This window comes from Schistocerca nitens, chromosome 1 (assembly GCF_023898315.1).
Source record: "Schistocerca nitens isolate TAMUIC-IGC-003100 chromosome 1, iqSchNite1.1, whole genome shotgun sequence".
In the NCBI taxonomy this organism is placed as follows: Eukaryota; Metazoa; Arthropoda; class Insecta; order Orthoptera; family Acrididae; genus Schistocerca; species Schistocerca nitens.
In genome coordinates this window covers 784,944,828-784,969,651 of record NC_064614.1, presented here as the reverse complement: position 1 = coordinate 784,969,651, position 24,824 = coordinate 784,944,828, and the positions used below count along the sequence as shown (strand labels likewise).

Sequence of the window (24,824 nt, the reverse complement as noted above, 5' to 3'; positions counted from 1 at the left end):
CTCCCGTCTGGTGATATGCAGCTCCTACATGACTGCGCCGCCTACAGATTAAACAGAACAAAGTGCTATGAATCATTAGCAAAGCTACACGCTACACATGCACCGTGGATCTTCACCAAGAATACCACCCTGAAACCCTCAAGGAAGCATTCAAAAAACACGCCACACGACTATACAGGAACTGGAGACAGTCGAACAATCCTTTCATCCTTACTCTGGGAAACTACGATCACAACCATAGGTGGAAGCACAAGCGGCCAAAGACACTACTAGCTAGGTCATAGCCACCTATGGCCAGTTAACATATACCAACAAGTGACAAACGTCGGCAAGCCCCTGCAATCAGCAACGCTGACTGGAAATTACCAGCTGCTATCTGAGCTGACCAACAAGCCACAGCAGGGAAACCGACGAGCTCGCCCACTGATGCACAAACAATTCATCATCATCATCCTACACTGTGTTCCGATATATGAGCTATCAGACACAAAAACAATTATAAACCCTAACTGTTGCAGATTGCTGAAGCTGATTGTTTGGCACTTTTTTCCCTCTGCCCTTCAAACCGCTACTCTTCGTTTGACTTCGACCCAATCTACCTCCAGATGAGCAAGTATTAATGGTTAACCTTAACCAGACATATGCAAACGTCGCAGTATCCACATGCTGCGACACCTCACTTTAGTGAAAACTAACCCTTATGCAGAGATGGCAGTAGACCTTTTGAGTTGGCCATCATGCCAGTGTGGGCATGCAGGGGCTCCACCTCTATTAAAAAAAAGGGATCTTAGTATTGAATCCCTATTACATCTATTATATGGAGCAGATGCTACTGAAGGTGGTGTTGCATATGCAGATGACATCCTAGAAGATGTGTCTGCAGAGTCCAGGGCGAGACCTGAGGAAAATTCAAATGATGTACTTGCTGGTGCAAGAACAACAAACTCACTACAACTGTTCATAAAACCACATACATATTTCTAAATGTAAAACTTTCTCTTGCCAGAAATTCTTCACTGAGGCTTGACAGAATACCGGTGAAACTGTATGTAGATATTTAGGCAGTCTACTAGACCAGAAAGGAAACTTCCTAGAACGCACAAAATGTGTTACTCAAAAAGCGGCCAAAAGTAGGCATAAGATTGCCCATGCTGGCACTGGCTGACTATAAATTACCACTGCATGTGTTGTGGTCATACCAAGAAGCTGTCTTCAGTGCCATTGTGGGCTTCACTGCCAGTGGTGGTGGTGGTTGTTAGTGTTTAACGTCCCGTCGACAACGAGGTCATTAGAGACGGAGCGCAAGCTCGGGTTAGGGAAGGATTGGGAAGGAAATCGGCCGTGCCCGTTGAAAGGAACCATCCCGGCATTTGCCTGAAACGATTTAGGGAAATCACGGAAAACCTAAATCAGGATGGTTGGAGACGGGATTGAACCGTCGTCCTCCCGAATGCGACACTGCCAGTGACTGGGTGCATTGCTTTAGACTAGGAAGCTACAAAACAATACTGCTATGAATTCAGTGGTTGAGGCTCACCAGTGCCTTTCACATTACACCTTTGAAGGGTTTATTGGGGATCCTCGGGATATGTCTGGTGCATATCGTTGTATGTTACAGGACATGAGGAATATGATTTTGTGTACGAGATCACAGGAAAGCATGTTACTGATAAAAGACCTTTACAAACCTGAAATCTAGATGAATAGCAGTCTGATTGGGGCACTAGGAGCACTGTAAGGCATGTTTACAGCATACTCCCAAGCATCAGGAATAGACCCAAACTGCACTATATTGCCCTATTCAAGGTATGGTGCACCTGTTAACAGGTCACGGTCCATATCCCGAACATTTTCATCAAGTGGGATGTAGTTAAATATCAATCTGTGAATCTGCAGAGGCAGGTTCTGCTGATCATGTTGTTCTTAGGTGCCCCATTTTCAGGTAATCAGATATCTAAAAGGCAACCGCTTCATTTCCAGTCTATCAGATCAAGTGGATGCTTTGAATATCAAAATAATGCCAACAGGTCAGAAGAAGCGTTTCTTCAGTTATAGGTAATGGTAGGCACATGTAAATGTAATTAAGATTACCTTCAAATACATATAAGAAAAAAAAAGAAAAACAAAAGAAACAATGCTATGGTTACCCACACAGGTATGCGCAGACTCGAGGATTGCTGAGGCATACACAGTGTTGGTGATATAGAATAGTGCAGCAACAATAGGTTGAGTATTAGGTATAGTTGTAGTCAGCCAGCAATCCTAAAGTTCTTTTGAGGCTACCAATAACATATTTAGTAATGTAAGATGGAAGTTATTCACTTGGAACCTGAGTCGATTTCTTTTATTTTATGTTACCAGTAATATCTCTAGTAACATTGCTTCTGCTGCTGGTGGTGGTGTTCTTGTTGTTAATGTAAGATTGAAGTTATTCACTTGGAACCTGGGTTACTTTGATTTATGTGATGGTTTTTTAAAAATTTATAATAATAATAATAATAATTATTATTATTATTATTATTATTATTATTAGTAGTAGTAGTAGTAGTAGTAGTAGTAGTAGTCGCAAAGCTCCCAGAGTGGAAGACGCTAAGTAAAGATGTTTCATTTTCCGTTCTCCTTGTTCCTTTTATTTGCCCACCATGTTTTTCATTGTTTGCGAGAATTTAGTTCTTCTTTCTTTACTCCATTTTGTTCTAGTTCTTCGGGCTTTTGTCTCTGGTTTAATCTCCCATTTTTCTACTTTTATTCTAAAATGGTTCATTACGTCTATTTCTTCTTTGGTGATTTTGGCTAATTCCAAATCTTTTTTTAACATTTTGGATCTATTCTCCTCCATTGATGAGGGTATCTACATATTTTCCTATTCTTTTTGTTAGTCTATGTTTGGGAAGCCTCATTATGTGGCCATAGAATTTGAAGCGTCTTTTCCTCATGCCTGTCTCTATGTTAGAATATTCTTCAATTCAGGACTTTTTCTGTAGTCTATGTCCATTTTTGGTCCATCTTGGTCCCGAAATTTTCCTAATTATTTTTTCTTTCTTCTTTCTTTAGATTTTCTATATCAGTTTTCCTGTTTAGTGCCAAGGTTTCACTGGCATATAACATCGAATGTTTAATTACTGTTTCGTAATGTCTAATTTTGGCATTTAAAGATAAACATTTTTTATTACAGAGGTTTTGCACTAATCCTAAACCTTTATGAGCTTTTTGTGCTCTTTCGTGTTGTGCATATTTTTCATAGGTAATGTCTCCTACATATTTAAAGTGTGATACTCTGTTAATTTCTCCATGTTTGAAAATTTTTAAATTTGTTATTGTAAACACTGTCTTTTCAAATTATATCTGCAGGCCAACTTTCTCTGTGCATTCTTTTAGAGTTTCTATCTGTTTTACAGCCATCTCACAAGAACCTGTGATTATTGAGAAATCATCCGCAAAGGCTAAGTTGTTTTTCTCTTTCTTCTTCTTCTTCTTCTTCTTCTTTTTTTTTTTTTTTTTTTTAAATAATGAAATTGGTTTCCAGCAATTTTCTTCTTCAAATGTCTTTTCCCATTCTTCCATGACTCTATCTAGAACTGCATTGAACAACAAAGGCGATAATCTGTCACCTTGCCTAACCCCAGTTTTTATCTCTAATGGTTTTGAAAGTTTTCCCATACATTTCACTTTGGATGTTGTATCTGTTAATGTCTACTGAATGATTTTCTGTATTTTCCAATGCAATCCTTTTTCTTCAAGAATCCTAAATATTGTGGGTCTGTGGATTGAGTCATAGGCCTTTTTGAAGTCGACAAAGACATATACCGTAGGCTTGCCTCGCATCTTCCTTATTCTTGTGATTAATTTTAGGTTTAAAATTTGCTCTGGGAACAATCTGTTTGGCCTGAAACCAGCCAGGAAATCTGAGATTTAGGGTTCTAGCACTTGTTGTGCTCTTTCAAGAATAAAAACTGATAATATCTTATATGTGACAGTGAGTACAGAAATTCCTCTGTAATTACTCACACACCTGGGGAGGCACCCGCTAGGCGACTAGTAACTCCTGCAGGTTGATTCTTATTTTTCAAATGCTCTGTTTTTATTTCTACATTAATATTAATTACCAATAGCTGCTGTTGACACAATTTACTGCTACGTACATAACTTAAAACATGATTATTGAATATGTACAACCTGCTTCCTGTGTCCAGATAAAACTTGTAACAATAAATTGAATTGAACTGAGTCGAGTTGAACTGAAATGATCTACTTTGTCATATACTCTATGGGTTCCCATCTACTATTTGTAAAACCATTTTGTTTTCTAACAGAAGAGGGTGTTAGGAATGGATTACAACCACCTCCCTACCCCTCCCTCCAGTCTGGTGAGAAGTTACAGGTAGTGCCTGCAATGGGTCCAGAGCTGCTTCATCACTAATTTTGAAATATACAAAGCTTCAGCACAGTATGACATCAACATTCAAATGAAGTACCTGCTACAATGCACATCCAATATGTTCACTATCTGATCCGTACAGTTGGCAGTTGCTGGACACAAAACACTAGCAATCCCAAGTCTTCCGACTTCCACCGATTCAGAGCAAGATAAGTTGGGAATCAAGGAAATGACATAAACAGTATTCATTTAAAGCTTTAAAAACAGAAACTAGAAATCATTTTAGTGTAATCTTGATGTGTTCTACCAGATGCCAGACATAGAAAGGAGTAGTACACATCCAGGTGGATATGTGGATATTTCTTCTTGCAACTGAGCTGAAATCTTGAACTCCAGTAGACACACACTTGAACTGTTTATGAACTCTTTTTTTCCCTTCATTTATGAATGTTATGCATAGAAACTGAAGCCCAAGCACTGTCTAGGATTATGATAAGAACACACACAACAGCTTTTTGCACCAGGTAAATGTAATACATTTATTATTGAGACCATAGCACCCCAATTGATGAAACTTAATATTTTTCATTTAAGCTACTGCTGAACCACTTACTCCCTGCCTTTCCATTTCCTGCAGTCTGTACCACTCAATGCCCAGCCCTTAAGAGCTCTGTGTCCTTTCAATAAGATATCTGTTCAGCATACCATGCACAGAAAGCTGTAAATGTGCATGTAATGTGTTTGTGGACCTGTAATTCTTTCCTTAAGTTATTCCCAATAGCTCATTTGGTATACAATATCAATGAAGTTGAATCACAACATTGGACTCAACTGATAATGACAATACTGACTGCTTACTCCAACATTTGCCAGAAGTTGGCTGTGAAAGTTAGATACAGCCAAATTAACTACAGTATAGTGATGTTAGAGCCCATCTTTCCTCAATAAGAAGTCTAGTCCTCACAACATACATATTTTGAGACTTGTTTATTGACTGAATGTTTATCTTCATCTGCTTAACTAGTAGTTACATCACTTTTCCAAGAAATAATACTATAATGCATAACAGTTTACCACCTGCATTCCACTCCAAAAGCTGTCACTTATACTGTTAAGCCTCAACAGATCTTAACAACTGCGAGTAGACAGTTCTCTACATCTGGGTTAAACAGCCACAATTTTAATAACTGCCACTGTCTGGCACTTCATGCATTTCAATTCTGGTTTGTTCCCCACATGTTGTCATCACCACAATCCTTGTCAGCAATTTGGCATCCAATACTGGACATAAGCTGCTTCTAGACTTTTCCATGCATTTTGGTCTTCAATGGTACATTTCAGTGCCATTCCTGCACACTTTTCAATGTCATCCACCCACCTTCCATTAGATCATTATCTTGGTTTCTTCTTATCTCTTAGACTTTAACAACGAATTTCTTTTGTTAGTCTGCCATCCATCCTCCAGCATTACGCCCTCCAAACATCATCTAAAGTAGGACTTTTCCCTCTTGAGACATTTCAGGATCTCCTCCTCTGTAGACAGCACACCACTGCTGATAGTGAGTTGGACAGCATCTGTGTGCTTGTCATTAGGTGTCAGTTTTCAAATTAGCAAGATATTTCATATCTGCAATAAGGAAACTATGAGCAATAACATAAGTTTTTTTCACAAAAGTATGAACCATGGACATTGCCATTGGTGGGGAGGCTTGCGCGCCTCAGCGATAGAGATGGCCGTACATATGTGCAACCACAACAGAGAGGTATCTGTTGAGAGGCCAGACAAACGTGTGGTTCCTGAAGAGGGGCAGCAGTCTTTTCAGTAGATGCAGGGGAACATTCTGGATGACTGAAACTTCCTGGCAGATTAAAACTGTGTGCCGGACCGAGACTCGAACTCGGGACCTTTGCCTTTCGCGGGCAAGTGCTCTACCAACTGAGCTACCCAAGCACGACTCACGCCCCGTCCTCACAGCTTTACTTCTGCCAGTACCTCGCCTCCTACCTTTCAAACTTTACAGAAGCGGAGTGAAAATCTCGTTATGGAAACATCCCCTAGGCTGTGGCTAAGCCATGTCTCCGCAATATCCTTTCTTTCAGGAGTGCTAGTTCTGCAAGGTTCGCAGGAGAGCTTCTGTAAAGTTTGGAAGGTAGGAGGCGAGGTACTGGCAGAAGTAAAGCTGCGAGGACGGGGCGTGAGTCGTGTTTGGGTAGCTCAGTTGGTAGTTTGCGAAAGGCAAAGGTCCAGAGTTCGAGTCTCGGTCCGGCACACAGTTTTAATCTGCCAGGAAGTTTCATATCAGCGCACACTCCGCTGCAGAGTGAAAATCTCATTCTGGATTCTGGATGAGTGACTGATCTGGCCTCATAACATCACCAAAAAAGGCCTTGCTGTGCTGATAGTGAGAACAGCTGAAAGCAAAGGGAAACTACAGCCGTAATTTTTCCCCAGGTTATGCAGCTTTACTGTATGGTTAAATGATGATGGCATCCTCTTGAGTACAATATTTCAGAGGTAAAATAGTCCACCCATTCAGATCTCTGGGCGGGTACTACTCAAGAGGATGCCATTATAGGGAGAAAGAAAACTGTCTTTCTACAGATCGGAGTGTGGAATGTCAGATCCCTTAATCGAGCAGGTAAGTTAGAAAATTTAAAAAGGGAAATGGATAGGTTAAAGCTAGATATAGTTGGAATTAGTGAAGTTCAGTGGCAGGAGGAACAAGACTTCTGGTAAGGTGAATACATGGTTACAAATACAAAATCAAATAGGGGTAATGCAAGAGTAGGTTTAATAATGAATAAAAATATAGGAGAGCTGGTAAGCTACTATGAACAGCATAGTTAATGCATTATTGTAGCCAAGATAGGCACTAAGCCCACACCTACCACAGTAGTACAAGTTTATATGCCAAATAGCTCTGCAGTTGATGAAGAGATTGAAAAAATGTATGATGAGATACAAGAAATTATTCAGACAGTGAAGGGAGACGAAAATTTAATAGTCATGTGGACTGGAACTCGATATCAGGAAAAGCAAGAGAAGGAAAAGTAGTTGGTGAATATGGAATGGGGTAAGGAATGAAGGAGGAAGCTGCCTGCTAGAATTTTGCACAGAGTATAATTTGGTTTAAGAATCTTGAAAGAAGGTTGTATACGTGGAAGAGGCCTGGAGACACTGGAAGGTTTCACATAGATTGTATAATGGTAAGACAAGAGATTTGGGAACCAGGTTTTAAATTGTAAGACATTTCCATGGGCAGATGTTGACTCTGACCACAGTCTATTGGTTAGTTATGAACTGCAGATTAAAACTGAAGAAACTGCAAAAAGGTGGTAATTAAAGGAGATAGGACCTAGAACTAGAAGAACTAGAGGTTGTAAAGAGTTTCTGAGAGAGCATTAGGGAACGATTGACAAGAATGGAAAAACGAAATACAGTAAAAGGAGAATGGGTAGCTTTGAGAGATGAAATAGTGAAGGCAGCAGAGGATCTAGAAGGTAAAAAGACGAGGGCTAGTAGAAATCTTTGGATAACAGAAGAGATATTGAATTTAACTGACGAAAGAAGAAAATATAAAATGCAGTAAATGAAGCAGGCAAAAAGGAATACAAACGTCTCAAAAATGAGATCGACAGGAAGTGCAAAATAGCTAAGCAGGTATGGCTACAGGACAAATGTAAGGATGTAGAGGCATATATCACTAGGGGTAAGATAGACACTTCCTACAGGAAAATTAAAGAGGCCTTTGCAGAGGAGAGAACCACTTGTATGAATAATCAAGAGCTCAGATGGAAAACCAGTTCTAAGCAAAGAAGGGAAGGCAGAAAGGTGGAAGGAGTATATAGCGGGTCTATACAAGGGCAATGTAGCTGAGGGCAATATTATGGAAATGGAAGAGGACGTAGATGAAGATGAAATAGGAGAATGATACTGTGTGAAGAGTTTGACAGAGCAAGTCGAAACAATGCCCCGGGGGTGGACAATATTCCATTAGAACTACTGACAGCCTTGGAAGAGTCAACCGTGACAAAACTCAACCATCTGGTGAGCAAGACGTATGAAACAGGTGAAATACCCTCAGACTTTGAGAATGGAATTATTATATTCTTCTCGAAGAAAGAAAGTGTTGACAGATGTGAAAATTACCAAACAATCAGTTTAACAAGTCATGGCTGAAAATACTAACTCGAATTCTTTACAGACGAATGGAAAAAACTGGTAAAAGCCCACCTCGGAGAACATCAGTTTGGATTCCATAGAAATGTTGGAACACGTGAGGCAATACTGACTGTACGACTTGTCTTAGAAGATAGATCAAGGAAAGGCAAATCTACGTTTCTAACATTTTTAGACTTAGATAAAGCTTTTGACAATGTTAACTGGAATACTTTCTTTCAAATTCTAAAGGTGGCAGGGGTCAAATACAGGGAGCGAAAGGCTATTTACAATTTGTACAGTAACCAGATGGCAGTTATAAGTGTCGAGGGCATGAAAGGGAAGTAGTGGTTGAGGAGGGAGTGAGACAGGGTTGTAGCCTATCTCCAGTGTTATTCAATCTGTATACTGAGTGAGCAGTAAAGGAAACAAAAGAAAAATTTGGAGTAGGAATTAAACTTCATGGAGAAGAAATAAAAACATTGAGGTTTGCCGACAAGATTGGAATTCTAACGGAGACAGCAAAGAACCAGGAGGAGCAGTTGAACAGAATAGATAGTGTCTTGAAAGGAGGATATAAGATAAACATCAACAAAAGTAGAACGGGGATAATGGATTGCAGTCGAATTAAATCAGGTGATGCTGAGGGAATTAGAGTAGGAAATGAGACACTTAAAGTAGTAAATGAGTTTTGCTATTTGAGGAGCAAAATAACTGATGATGATCAAAGAAAAGAGGACATAAAATGTAAGTCTGGCAATTGGCAAGGAAAGCATTTCTGAAGCAGAGAAATTGGTGAACACTGAGTATAGATTTAAGTGTCAGGAAACCTTTTCTGAAAGTATTTGTATAGAGTGTAGCCATGTACGGAAGTGAAACATGGGCGATAAATACTGTAGACAAGAGGAGAATAGAAGCTTTCGAAATGTGGTGCTACAGAAGATTGCTGAAGATTAAGTGGGTAGATCACGTAATTAATGAGGAGGTAATGAATTGAACTGGGGAGAAGAGGAATTTGTGCCACAACTGACTAGAAGAAGGGATTGGTTGGTAGGACACATTCCGAGGCATCAAGGGATCATCAATTTAGTATTGGAAGAAAGTATGGCAGGTAAAAATTGTAGAGGGAGACTAAGGCATGAATACACTAAACAGATCCAGGAAGATGCAGGTTGTGGTAGTTATTCAGAGATGAAGAAGCTTGCACAGGATACAGTAGCATGGAGAGCTGCATCAAACCAGTCTCTGGACTGAAGACTACAACAACAACATATGGAAGTTTCATAATCATTATGTGAGATTATTATGTTTTAGTAAAACAAATTCAACAGGTTGACACAGCATCAAATGCTAAGGAAAACAAAGAAAAATACTGAATACACAGTAACACCTACTGTTCACATATTCGTATGCAGGCTCCTCTAAAGCATTCCAGCCAAATATCAGAAAGCTCTACTATTCAAGGCCGTGATTAACTGGTTCTGATTGTTGCTACGATTGTGTAAGTATGTCACTGATATTCAGCATGTTGTGAATGAGAGAAATGATGAATATGGTTTAATGGCTCAAATTATTGATACGAATAGTGTTTCTATAGGTACTTGTGAAGTAATCAAGCAGAAGTTAAAAAATATTGGCACTAACATAAGCTTTATCCCACGTTACAAATAAAAATAAAATCCTGAGACCAGACGCTTGCACAAACTGAATAACTGATAAATGAAATGTTTCTCACTCCCTGTGGAATCCAGGATGTAAGTTGCTGAGGATGTAGCTCCGGCAAGCACCCACAGACAATGTCACATGCGCAGTATATATGGCTCCTGGCTGTTGGTGTTCAACAGCACTGCAAGTGATGGTAAACCTGCTTATAAATGCTCTGACAGGAAATGGGAATACTTTGATGGAGAGAAATAGTAGTGATGTGCTGGGGATGAAGGTCACTGGTTGTCACAAAACGCACAGCCTACTGTTAAGTTGCAATGGATCATTGGTAAGTTGTGCAACATGGTTACACAGTGAAAGCATATTATCAAAATGGTGAGAAAATGGTGAGAATTTGATGAAAACACAATGTGCCATTCAATGCCATTTTAACATATCATATAACCAGCCTTTTCTACCAGATAATTCAGTAAATCAAATGTGAATAAGCAATTTGAAGTGAACTGCTGACAGCTCAAAAAGAATGCAGGAGTGTAAGAATTGTTGGAACTCCTGAAAACACATCATCTGTTCAACAGCCAGACATGTCCTATACCGTATAATAAGAGAAGTAGTATTCTGTCTCCGCAAATGTGAAAATCTTTACAAACTTCAGATTGTGCAATCTCTTAATACAGACTACAAATCCAGTTCTGTGAAATTTGCTTAGAATTCTCTAAGAAAATTATGCCAAAGTTAGCAACTTGTGGTCAAGTGTCTGGTTTTATCAATAAACAAAACTTCAGATACTGTGCAGAGAAATGTCCTCATTTACTTCATGATACACTTCTTAATGAAAATAAAGCCATAGTGTGGTGTGATCTGCTGCAAATGGTACAAATGGTCAATCCACCCTTCCCTGGCCCAAGACTGAGGCTGGTAATGCAGTGATTTGTTATACTATATGACTTGTTAAGTTGATAGTGTCCAGAATCGGCTGTAGAGGTACCCCTTCTTTGTGAATATTGGGTAGTCATCATGTGAAAAACTCTGCAGATTTCATGAGAATACTGAAGGACATCCAAATACAGAGAGATGACCTACTCGTGAGCTTCGATGTCACCTCCTTGTTCATGAAAGTACCTCTACAAGATGCTTTGGCACTCCTTGATCACCACTTCGAGCCTGAAACAGTGAAGCTCTTTGAATATGCACTTACGACCACCTACTTCAAGTGCAATGGAGAGCATTATGAACAAGTGGATGGAGTGGCCATGGGATCTCCTCTTGCTCCAGGGATCACAAATCTTTATATGGAACACTTTGAGGAGGTTGCTCACCGCAAACCCAGGCACTTCTTCCGCAATGTCAAATGCTTTCGTGATTTGGCAGCATGGCAGGCAGGTACTGGAGGAGTTTACGGACCACCTAAACAGCGTACGTGAGAATATCACCTTCACGATGGAAGTAGAGGAGAATGGCTGTATTCCATTCCTGGTCATACTGATTAAGAAGAAGGTGGATGGCACGCTGGGCCATTCAGTGTATAGAAAGAAAACGCACACAGACCTGTACCTCCATGCAACCAGCTGCCACCATCAGGCGCAACATCAGTCAGTACTGACCACCTTGGCACACAGGGCATGCGTCATTTGTGACAAAGAAAGCTTCTTAGATGAATTACACCATCTAAGAGAGGTATTTCGGAAAAATGGGTACAAGGAAACACAGATTGGTAGGGCCTTCAAGAGGAGACAGGCTGATAAATTTCAGGAAAAGGAAGAAGAAGAAAAAGAAGAAGAAGATAACAAGAGACTCGCCTTTCTGCCATATTTGGGGCCCCTGTCAGCCAAAATCAGGAGGCTACTGAGAAAATCGAACATAAATACTGTCTTCCGACCACCGTCGAAGACGAAAGAGCTGCTGGGCTCAGCTAAAGACCCACTCAAACTCAACACACCTGGCATATATAGCATTGCCTGCGAATGTGGTGTACAGTAAACTGTAAAAAACGCAGCACTACATCTCGAAAAGGTGCGAGGAACACATCAGACACATCCGACTTGAACAGACAGAGAAATCTGCTATAGCTGAACATAGTATCAAAGAAAACCATACCTTTGATATCATGAACACCAGGGTGCTGTGCCGAGCCAGGAGCTATTGGGACAGCGTCATTAAAGAATCGATATACATACGGGTCCACGAGAATCCTGTGAACAGGGACAAAGGTTATCAACTTAGCGTGGCCTGGAATCCAGCAATAGCCGCAATGCGCTGTGAATGCATGAAGAACCGTCCAGCTCGCAAGATGCGACTGGAATGCTCTGACGGAGACACAAACGGCGCACCCGCTTCCCCCTCCACCCTGCCCGCCGGCTCTTCTGGATCCAGCCTCCTGTGGCCAGGTGGTGGGGGGTACGCCGCAGGTACAAACGGACCGGAATCTGCAAAGTCTCGGCACTTCGCCAGAAGATGATGAGTATGTCACTCATCGAAACGTCGTAGTTTGAAGACACCATCACCTGGCTGGAAGCCCGAGAACTCTTCACCAAGTGCTGTGAATATTTTGTTTTTCTATTTTATTATTTCCTGCACAACTGATTTAGCTCCCAGTGACCTTTTTACAGGGGTGTCTAAAATTACAAGTGTTTCCAGCCAATGCACTCACAAAAATCTGAGCTCTCTAACATATTGTTAATGAGATTATGACACCATCTGGCAATCTGCTGTGAGAGATCATGCCAAGTTTCCAGGCCAGGCGTCAACAATGCTTTACTTGTAATTGAGGACATTAGGTACTATTCATAATATAATTTTGTGTTGCTCCTCCAGTGACCATTCTTGGGCTTTCAACTTACACACAATAAAAATTTAATCCTTCAAAAACCAATTAGATATACAACTCTTCTTGTTTCATTAGCAGGCCCTATACCATGCTACTGGTGCGCTCTTTGTTATGGAATGATATACTTCTATGCAGAGTAAAATTTGTTATTCACATAAAATTAATATTGTTGTCTTTTGTGTACCAAGTTCACTTGGTAGTACACACAATGAAGCATTTGTTCTAGAGTGGGTATGCAGATAAAGAACATTGTACACATTGCACACACCAGTTATCTGAATGGTACAATTACAACTCGCTCACTCACTCGCTCTCTCTCAAATATTTGCTCAATGAGTAATAACACAATGTTTAACCAGAGAATTTAACTTCACAAAAAGGAGTGAAGCCATTCTTTAGAGATGGTGCACATCTAATAGGTATATATATATTTTTCACCATGATAACAAAATTTCAGGATGCAGACAATAAATAAAAATAAGAAAAGGCAATCAGTTACTTAAAGCTGATGGATTCATGACACACTCACAACTACACAGACAAATAAAAGCACAAAGTTATGGTGATAACTGCTAGCATATTCATTTAGATGTCTGTATGGCTGTGTACATGTGTATGTGTATATACAATAAGGAAGGCAATATATCAAAAACTAGCTAAGCCTCTGAACTGTCATGTGTGGCTTTGCACCACACATCACTCCAGTAGCCTGTAGGTAAGTACATGTGTTGAAAAGTATCGTAATACGGCTTTAAAAAAATGAAGTTCAACTTGAAGTACAACCACAAAAACAACAAATTAGCACCTATCCACCATTAACAATTTTGGATTACCTCAGTGTTACATTGCATGGTGGGAAATATCATGTTACGGGAACATGTGAGTGCATGTTTGGGAATCTAGTCATTAAAGAGTCTCCACCTTTCCCCTGTACTTTGCCTTTCTCTCTCAATATTCCTCCTAGTGTTCAAATTACTTGCTTATGCATGCACCTACATGTTCCACAAGAGCATAATCTTTCTTAACAAACTCCTGCCTATCCTCCCTCTTCCCACTCCTTTTATTTCCCCATAACACACAATGGACAAGATTGGTGCACATCCAATTAGGCACACATCCTGAAGACAACAGTACCTCTGTGTGTGTGTGTGTGTGTGTGTGTGTGTGTGTGTGTGTGTGTGTTGAAGGCACTAAACTTTGAAGTCATCAGTGCCTCCTCCACAGGTCCAAACCACTAATAATGGTTCTTCAAGCAGATGACAAGAGGTACTTCATGTATATCACCTTGTCACCCTTAACAAGGGTCTTATTAGTACATACCAGAGCACCAAAGGAGATAGGGAGTAATAGTACACAGGGCAGGATGGAAGAAGGCAGGTCACCGTTTGGGGTCAAGTTTACGGCCTTCGAGATGCAAATCATACAGCCTATTCTGTCGCAGATCACAACAAAAGAATAATAAACTATGTTCTCCTTCACATCTAAATGGTGTGTGAGGCATGTGAAGGTTCTTGAAGAGTAAAGAGGTGAGAAGGAAGAATAAAAACATTTTAGGAGTGTAGCCAGTATTTTAAGAAAACATAAAGGGAATAAAAGAGGTAAGACATAGGTATGGGGCGAAGACAGTCGGGGCATCTGGGGTATCACATGTGACTTCTCTTTCTGGCATCACCACACTGTTGACATAAGCAGTATGAGAAAATTTCTCTTCTGGATGAGGCATCAAACCCAAATATCTACTTGTTTATCATTGGTCAGGATTGAAGTAAGTGTCTGCCACAGAGTTTCCGGGAGAGGACACCCTGAAACTCAGTGAGCATACGTTAAATTACGAGTGAGACAATACACTTACATTGTGGAGGCTTTGTTGTTGAACCAGTATGACCAATGGAGATTTGGCATATGACAAACTCCCTCACAGAATCATGGAGGGAAGATCACCACACTGAAATAGTTACCTGAATCATGCACAGTTTCTTGGAGGGGAAAGAGAAGCTTATGCCATGATATCAGCACTTGCTACTGAATGAGGAATAACAATGACAAGGATAGAGACAGTATGGGTTGAGGGAGCATCTAAGACTTTAGAAAGTGTTAACACTGATACCATCTTCACCTTAGGTTCCTACTTTTTTGTGTATTTTGTATCTTGAGAAGCTTTATCTGATCCGAATTCTAGAAAAGGAAACCACAAGCCCTTACTGTCTGTTGTCCATGGCTCTATCATTACTGGCTGAACAAAGGACACTGGTTTATGGTATTCCTGGGAAAGGGTTCACAAGAGGGCACTTTTTTTGCATGGTCCAGATGAAGGACCTCCTTCTATGGTCAAGATTGATGGTCAGGGTTTTGGAACTGATGGAGAAGGAAAGGGTGGCATTCTCCCCTCGAGGGGGCAAACATACCCACATTGCTGTGAAGGTTGTTGGTGGAAGTTAAAGAGTTATCTGGAGAAATCTTAAAGACAGTGGCACGCAAAGTAATAGGATGAAGACATTTACACTTCCTCCTCGGACCAAAATATGTCAGGCAGACAAGGGTTTTGGATTCATAGATTTTCCACTTTTTTTGGAGATAGTCAGTGAATAGGATAGGTGTTGTCTCTGGCAACTGACACTGGATGGAATTCTCATGGCACTGCTTTTTGGTGTAATTTCTGTAGTTAAGGGTGACGTTTTCTCTCCCAGGGGCACTGCCGTATTGTAGCACTGTTTATGCAGGCCAGAGTTTGTGCTCTTCAATGAAGCAGAGAGCTCTATTGGTGATAGTGTAGCTACTGGCAAGTCAAACCTAACTGAAAACGTCTCTGCGGAGGAGTCAGACAAAGTGTGCTTCACCACAGCCCGCCTTCCCTACTTTTCCATTCCTTACCATCCTGTATTTTTCTATTCCATATGGCAACAGGAACTCTTGGGGCATAGTGAAACCTCTTCTCCTAGGGGAGAACACCCTGATGACAAATCCCAGAAGCAGAAAAGTGGCACACTCACTACTGAGCTAATGCTGTGCAGCACCCATAACATGGACAGGAGTGATTTACAAATGCCAAAAACCTTACAAGTGTGTCACAGGATACGATGTTTTGATTTAGGAGTTGCCACACGGAATGTTAGAATTCTATATGGACCAGAAGCTGCCAAAATTGTAGCAGGACAGAAAGACACATGTAGGCCAGCAATCGAGAAAATATATACACACAAAACCTGAAGCAGAACCTTGTGGTCAGCTTGACGACCTTCCTCATAAACGGATACACAAAGGGACCTGGGCTTCTCTAGATGGTAATACCATCAATCGGACTGAACAAATTTCTGTAGATGAGCAGTATATGAGCTATATGATAATTTACAGATTGGTTGCTTCATTTAGGGGAGGGGACCAAATAGCAAGGTCATCGATCCCATTGGCTTTGAGAATGAAGACAGCCATGCCCTTTCAAATGAACCAACCCAGCATTTACCTGAAGCGATTTAGGGAAATCATGGAAAACCTAAACAAACATGGCCAAAAGTGGGTTTGAACTGTCGTCCTCCTGAATGTGAGTCCATTACATATTACAAAGGGACTGATGCAGACACAGACCTTTACCTAATAATTGGCAAACAATATATATATATATATATATATATATATATATATATAACAGAGGGAAACATTCCACGTGGAAAAATATATCCAAAAAGAAAGATGATGAGACTTACCAAACAAAAGCGCTGGCACGTCGATAGACACACAAACAAACACAAATATACACACAAAATTCAAGCTTTCGCAACAAACTGTTGCCTCATCAGGAAAGAGGGGAAGAAGAGGGAAAGACGAAAGGATGTGGGTTTTAAGGGAGAGGATAAGGAGTCATTCCAATCTCGGGAGCGGAAAGACTTACCTTAGTAAGTCTTGGCAGACTTACCTTACAGTCTATCGACGTGCCAGCGCTTTTGTTTGGTAAGTCTCATCATCTTTCTTTTTGGATATATATATATATATATATATACACACACTCCTGGAAATGGAAAACAGAACACATTGACACCGGTGTGTCAGACCCACCATACTTGCTCCGGACACTGCGAGAGGGCTGTACAAGCAATGATCACACGCACGGCACAGCGGACACACCAGGAACCGCGGTGTTGGCCGTCGAATGGCGCTAGCTGCGCAGCATTTGTGCACCGCCGCCGTCAGTGTCAGCCAGTTTGCCGTGGCATACGGAGCTCCATCGCAGTCTTTAACACTGGTAGCATGCCGCGACAGCGTGGACGTGAACCGTATGTGCAGTTGACGGACTTTGAGCGAGGGCGTATAGTGGGCATGCGGGAGGCCGGGTGGACGTACCGCCGAATTGCTCAACACGTGGGGCGTGAGGTCTCCACAGTACATCGATGTTGTCACCAGTGGTCGGCGGAAGGTGCACGTGCCCGTCGACCTGGGACCGGACCGCAGCGACGCACGGATGCACGCCAAGACCGTAGGATCCTACGCAGTGCCATAGGGGACCGCACCGCCACTTCCCAGCAAATTAGGGACACTGTTGCTCATGGGGTATCGGCGAGGACCATTCGCAACCGTCTCCATGAAGCTGGGCTACGGTCCCGCACACCGTTAGGCCGTCTTCCGCCCACGCCCCAACATCGTGCAGCCCGCCTCCAGTGGTGTCGCGACAGGCGTGAATGGAGGGACGAATGGAGACGTGTCGTCTTCAGCGATGAGAGTCGCTTCTGCCTTGGTGCCAATGATGGTCGTATGCGTGTTTGGCGCCGTGCAGGTGAGCGCCACAATCAGGACTGCATACGACCGAGGCACACAGGGCCAACACCCGGCATCATGGTGTGGGGAGCGATCTCCTACACTGGCCGTACACCACTGGTGATCGTTGAGGGGACACTGAATAGTGCACGGTACATCCAAACCGTCATCGAACCCATCGTTCTACCATTCCTAGACCGGCAAGGGAACTTGCTGTTCCAACAGGACAATGCACGTCCGCATGTATCCCGAGCCACCCAACGTGCTCTAGAAGGTGTAAGTCAACTACCCTGGCCAGCAAGATCTCCGGATCTGTCCCCCATTGAGCATGTTTGGGACTGGATGAAGCGTCGTCTCACGCGGTCTGCACGTCCAGCACGAACGCTGGTCCAACTGAGGCGCCAGGTGGAAATGGCATGGCAAGCCGTTCCACAGGACTACATCCAGCATCTCTACGATCGTCTCCATGGGAGAATAGCAGCCTGCATTGCTGCGAAAGGTGGATATACACTGTACTAGTGCCGACATTGTGCATGCTCTGTTGCCTGTGTCTATGTGCCTGTGGTTCTGTCAGTGTGATCATGTGATGTATCTGACCCCAGGAATGTGTCAATAAAGTTTCCCCTTCCTGGGACAATGGATTCACGGTGTTCTTATTTCCATTTCCAGGAGTGTGTGTGTGTGTGTGTGTATATATATATATATATATATATATATATATATATATATATATATATATATATATATATATATATAATAGAGGGAAACATTCCACGTGGGAAAAATATATCTAAAAACACAGATGATGTGATTACCGAACGAAAGTGCTGGCAGGTCGATAGACACACAAACAAACACAAACATACACACGAAATTCAAGCTTTCGCAACAAACTGTTGCCTCATCAGGAAAGAGAGAAGGAGAGGGAAAGATGAAAGGATGTGGGTTTTAAGGGAGAGGGTAAGGAGTCATTCCAATCCCGGGAGTGGAAAGACTTACCTTAGGGGGAAAAAAGGACAGGTATACACTCGCGCGCACACACACATATCCATCCGCACATACACAGACATAGCAGACATTTGTAAAGGCAAAGAGTTCGGGCAGAGATGTCAGTCGAGGCAGAAGTGCAGAGGCAAAGATGTTATTGAATGACAGGTGAGGTATGAGTGGCGGCAACTTGAAATTAGCGGAGATTGAGGCCTGGTGGATAACGGGAAGAGAGGATATATTGAAGAGCAAGTTCCCATCTCCGGAGTTCGGACAGGTTGGTGTTAGTGGGAAGTATCCAGATGACCCGGACGGTGTAACACTGTGCCAAGATGTGCTGGCCGTGCACCAAGGCATGTTTAGCCACAGGGTGATCCTCATTACCAACAAACACTGTCTGCCTGTGTCCATTCATGCGAATGGACAGTTTGTTGCTGATCATTCCCACATAGAATGCGTCACAGTGTAGGCAGGTCAGTTGGTAGATCACGTGGGTGCTTTCACACGTGGCTCTGCCTTTGATCGTGTACACCTTCCGGGTTACAGGACTGGAGTAGGTGGTGGTGGGAGGGTGCATGGGACAGGTTTTACACCGGGGGCGGTTACAAGGGTAGGAGCCAGAGGGTAGGGAAGGTGGTTTGGGGATATCATAGGGATGAACTAAGAGGTTAGGTGGACGGCGGAAAGACACTCTTGGTGGAGTGGGGAGGATTTCATGAAGGATGGATCTCATTTCAGGGCAGGATATATATATAGAGGGAAACACCCCACGTGGGAAAAATACATCTAAAAACACGGGATATAGAGGGAGGCGTTCCACGTCGGAAAAATGTATCTGGGAGCAGGGATGGTGTGACTTGCCGGGCGGGGGCGCTGGCGGGTCGATGGATGCGCAGGGGAACACAAGCACGCACGCAGGGTTCGGGCTTTCGCGGCGGACTGTTGCCTCGTCGGGGGGGGGGGGGGGGGGGGGGTATGTGGGTTTTGGGGGGGAGGGTGAGGAGTCGTTCCGGTCCCGGGGGCGGAGGGACTTGCCTTGGGGGGGGGGGGGGGGTGCGCTCGCGCACATGTCCATCCACACGTGTGCAGACACAGGCAGACATATTTAAATATGTGTATATGTATATGTGTGTGTGTGTGTGCGCGAGTGTATACCTGTCCTTTTTCCCCCTAAGGTAAGTCTTTCCGCTCCCGGGATTGGAATGACTCCTTACCCTCCCCCTTAAAACCCACATCCTTTCGTCTTTCCATCTCCTTCCCTCTTTCCTGATGAGGCAACAGTTTGTTGCGATAGCTTGAATTTTGTGTGTGTGTTTGTGTTTTTTTTTTTTTTTTTTTTTTTTTTTGTGTGTGTCTATCGACCTGCCAGCGCTTTCGTTCGGTAAGTCACATCATCTTTATAAAAACAAAGATGATGTGACTCACCGAACGAAAGCGCTGGCAGGTCGACAGACACACAAACAAACACAAACACACACACAAAATTCAAGCTTTCGCAACAAACTGTTGCCTCATCAGGAAAGAGGGAAGGAGAGGGAAAGACGAAAGGATGTGGGTTTCAAGGGAGAGTGTAAGGAGTCATTCCAATCCCGGGAGCGGAAAGACTTACCTTAGGGGGAAAAAGGACGGGTATACACTCGCGCACACACACACACATATCCATCCGCACATACACAGACACACACACACACATATATATATATATATATATATATATATATATATATATATATATATATGTGTGTGTGCGTGTGTGTGTGTGTGTGTGTGTGTGTGTGTGTGTGTGTGTGTGTGTTCTCTCTGTTACAGAAAAAAATCTGTCTTTTCTTTTTGTCTGTTTGTGACTCAACATTTCTTCTACGTGGTTAAGTAGCGACCTATCCTTCTCATAATATTGCTAGTACCTTAATTGTTTTGTATATTTCCAATTTTTAAAGTCTTATGGCATAAATTTCTGGGTTAACACACTGTTTAGGAAGAAATTATTCATTAGCCAAATGGAGATGGTAAGAATATGCCTAATGTGTGTGCAAGCATAGTGATCTTGCAGATGCCTCTTAGATAAAGCTATGCATTTTAAATTGTTCTTCACAATAAGGATAACTGCGAATGGAATTCATGATAAATAATCCATTGCACTTAGTGATGTCCAGAACTACAACATTAGAAGAAAAAATTATCTTTATTATTCACCAACCAAAGTTGTCAGTAGTTCAGAAAGGAGTTCAATATGCTGTCACAAAATTCTTTGTTCGTCTGCCCTACAACATAAAATGTCAAATAGGTAGCAAAGTAAATTTTAAATTGTGCTAAAATTATTTCTTCTGCACAACAACACACATTCTATTCTGTAGATGAATCTTATCAATAGCTACATAAGTAGTACTAAGAACAATGATATGTTCATTACAATTAAATTTAAGGCAGAATGTTCTTTGGAAATGCACATATGAAGCAAATGACTACTTAACATCTAACAAAGAAACCGAGATAATGGAGGGGGTGGAAGTGGGGGAGGGTGAAGATAGTATGAAAAATATACAGTAGTTCAGTCCATTTTTTGGCATAAGGAATTACTGTGGGCTGGACAGAAAATACTTCTTTCACAGCACGATGTCTGTCTGTTCTCTTTTCTCTTCCATTTCAGTCATGACATAAAAAGCTAATAGCCACAAACTACCATGTGATATTTTTCTATTTTAAAATACTAAGCTGTAAATTAAATGTCAAGAGCTGGCATTTCATGATGTGACTACTGTTCTCCCATTTGGGACATTCCATGCTAAGTGTCCTAGAATAAAAAATAGTCCCCACTCGACCATCTCAGATTTGGTTCAAAACTTGTTTTTGTATACGTATGTATGTGTTAGGTCAATGTGCAAAATTTTGGCTCAATTGTTATAGTGGTTCACAAATCACACGGCATGAAGAATCAGTTAACTTTGTGCATCTTCTGTGATATCTACCACTCTGAATTTTTGTATCCAAGAACAACTTTTGTTGCTGAATGCAGCTAAAACATTCAGATTCCTTAGAAATGACTACCCATTATGCCACTTGGTCTGAAAGTGCCTTGTACAATTTATCATGAAAGATTCAAGCCCTACTTCAATCATCCTTTACTATAAGGGAAAGTCAGCTGGAACCTGGATTTTTGGACTGGTCTTCAACAACCAGGTGCTCACTATACTACACCAGTATTAACATTTATTAGTAAATAGTTCTGATTTTATTGACCCTTGTCACAAGGGTCAAATTGAAAATTGAAAATTTCTAGCAATTTCAGGATCAGTTTTCTATATTGTTATCAACTCTGATCTTCTTTCTATTGACACCACTGAAAAGAACACATTGTTGCTACAAGGGACTTGAAAAACTAGAATGGTAATTTTCCATTAAAAGAAACCTAAGCTGTTACAGTCACCACATGTATTACTGTGTTGGCAGCTGTTGTGCTGGAGAATGTCAAGGCACTTGTGATGTGATTTGCTGGTACGAATTATTTGCAGCATGATACTTCTGTTCCTCTGATGTGCAGGAACAACTGTTTCATATATCGGCCCAGAAATTTCTGGAAATTAAATATGCAGGTATGACTTTTATAACACAGGGCATGGGTTGCAGAAACTTCTGTAAATTAAGATGCTGTTTTATAACACAGGGCACGGATTCCGGAAACTTCTGGAAATTTGATTTGCTGGTATGACTATTTTATAACAGGGCATGGGTTCAAGAAATTTCTGGATATTTGATATGCAGGTATGACTGTTTTATAAAAATATTCTTTGGAAACACACATATGGAGCAAATGACTACTGAACATCTAACAAAGAAACTGAGATAATTTGCATGGATTCAAGAAACTTATATGCTGGTAGCCTACAGCAGTTTCGTAACAAGGCACTAGAAACTTCCGGAATTTTCTGTAATGTTCTCCTGTATCCTCACTTTATACATTAACACTATATAAGATGTAATTTGATTTGGGTAGCATTCATGTTTGTATGCAAATTGTCAATCATTTGTAGTTATTACCTGTGAATGTTTACATCGCAGTTTGGTTGAATCCTTCAATACACTGTTGAATGATTGCTGAAGTTACAACTTGTTATGGCGTCAAACAATGGAAATATGGACCATTGGACAAATCAACAAGTCTGTGTGTCATTTAACTAAGTTCACCAAGGACAAATGCCTTCTGAAGTCAATTAGTGACCTCTCTGAGGAGGATCGGAATTTGCTGATCGTCGAGTTGGATGTTAGACATCATGAAGCAGAACTGTCGACTAGGTTTAAATATCTGCAGAAATCATGCTACAGTCCATTTCAAAAGAACAATAGTGTTCAACAAAGGTCTGCGTCCTGTTGATGTTGCAACAGCCGACTGTTTGGAACAACTTACAACAGGTGATGTTAAGCCTGGACAGAGGCTTTGCTATGCTTGTTGATATCAATGCAAAAAAGGCCAAGCCATTGCCATCATCAGAGCCTACAGTTGCTTCAGACAGCTTGAACTCTAGTTTGACAGCAACTGGTGCGTTACCACTAAAATTTCAGTGCGTTTCAAACTGGGATTCTAGTGGATACGCAAAATGAAAGACAAGGCAAGTTCAAATGATTATGGCTACCAAAATTGCTGAAATTGGTGGGCTTAGAGCAGATGATGTCACAGAATCGCAACCAGGTCAACTTCTGAGAAAATTCAGATTTTAACTTTGGCCCCTAAAACTGCCAGAAAGCTGGATGAAGAGGAAGGCATAGTAACGAAACCAGATACAAAGCAAGAAAACGCTTTGCAAGTTCATATGCAGAAATGTCTGCTGCTTTGTAGCTTGAAAGAAGCCTATCAAGAATACTGCAGACAAAATTTACCAAAAGTTGGCTTTTCCAAATTTTGTGAGCTCCGGCCAGAGTGGTGCATCATAGTTGGTTCAGCAGGAACACACTCAGTTTGTGTTTGTACAGCTCATCAACATGTCAAGTTGATGCTAGCAGCAACTCCAATTAAGGATGACTACAAGAGTTTGTTAGCCAAAACGGTTTGCAATATGGATTCAAAAGATTACATGCTCCGACGATGTGACCAATGCCCTGGATTAGAAGTCTTGGTAAGATTTGTAGAAGCTGCATTTGACAGGAACAACATTGATGAAGCAATTTAATACAAGGAATGGATACATGCTGACCGAGATACCCAGGAGATAAAGCAGTCAACGATTGAAGAATTTATTCAAAACATTGTGACAAAAATTGTGAGTCTCTCACCCCATCATTACATAGCAAAGGGTCAAAGCAATGACCTACAAGAAAACAAAGAAAATCTAGAATGTGGAAAGTTGGTTGTTCTGATGGATTTTGGAGAAAATTTTTCATTTATTGCGCAGGATGCTGTATAAGGCTTCCTTTGGGAAAATAGTCAGGCCACATTACAAAAAAAAAAAAAAAAAAAAAAAAATTACATTCCATTGTTATTTATTACAAGGCCTTGACTGGAAAGATCGAGTCTCTTAGCTTCTGCATCAGTGCAGAATGGAACTTCTTCACCACAAACCATGGAAAGTCTCCATGTGATGGTATTGGGGGGACAACAAAGTGATTTGCAGCAAGAGCAACTCTCGAACGGCCAACTTCAGATCAAATTCTAACACCAAGTGATCTACTCAGATTTTGTGACGAACAAGTTAACAGAATCAAATTTCTTTTCATCACAAAGGATCAAATTGATGCTGCAAGACCTTTTCAAGAAAGGAGATTTGAAAAAGGTTACATGATTGCAGGGACCAGAGAAAACCACTGCTTCAGACCAATCGATGAAAAACTGTTACAAATCAGCAGAGTTTCCAATGACACAGTGGCGACCACTAGGACACTTGATGTGGAATAACCCATTTTAAAAATATCTGCGTTAAATTCTGGAAGGATCTCAGAACTAATGCAATGGTGCATGTGAGCATGTGCTTAAATATAACACGACGAACGCAATTAAGACATTTAAAACCTATGTGCTGCATTACTGCACCTCTTTCAACACGTTTATGAAATAGTCTACATATTATACTAGT

General features: G+C 41.4%; 1 protein-coding gene across 1 annotated transcript in view; it reads right to left on the bottom strand.

Moving 5' to 3' along the window:
- Positions 1–24,824, bottom strand: part of LOC126261851 (uncharacterized) — a 64,313-nt gene that overhangs the window by 38,977 nt on the left and 512 nt on the right. The gene's annotated exons all lie outside the window — the stretch shown is intronic.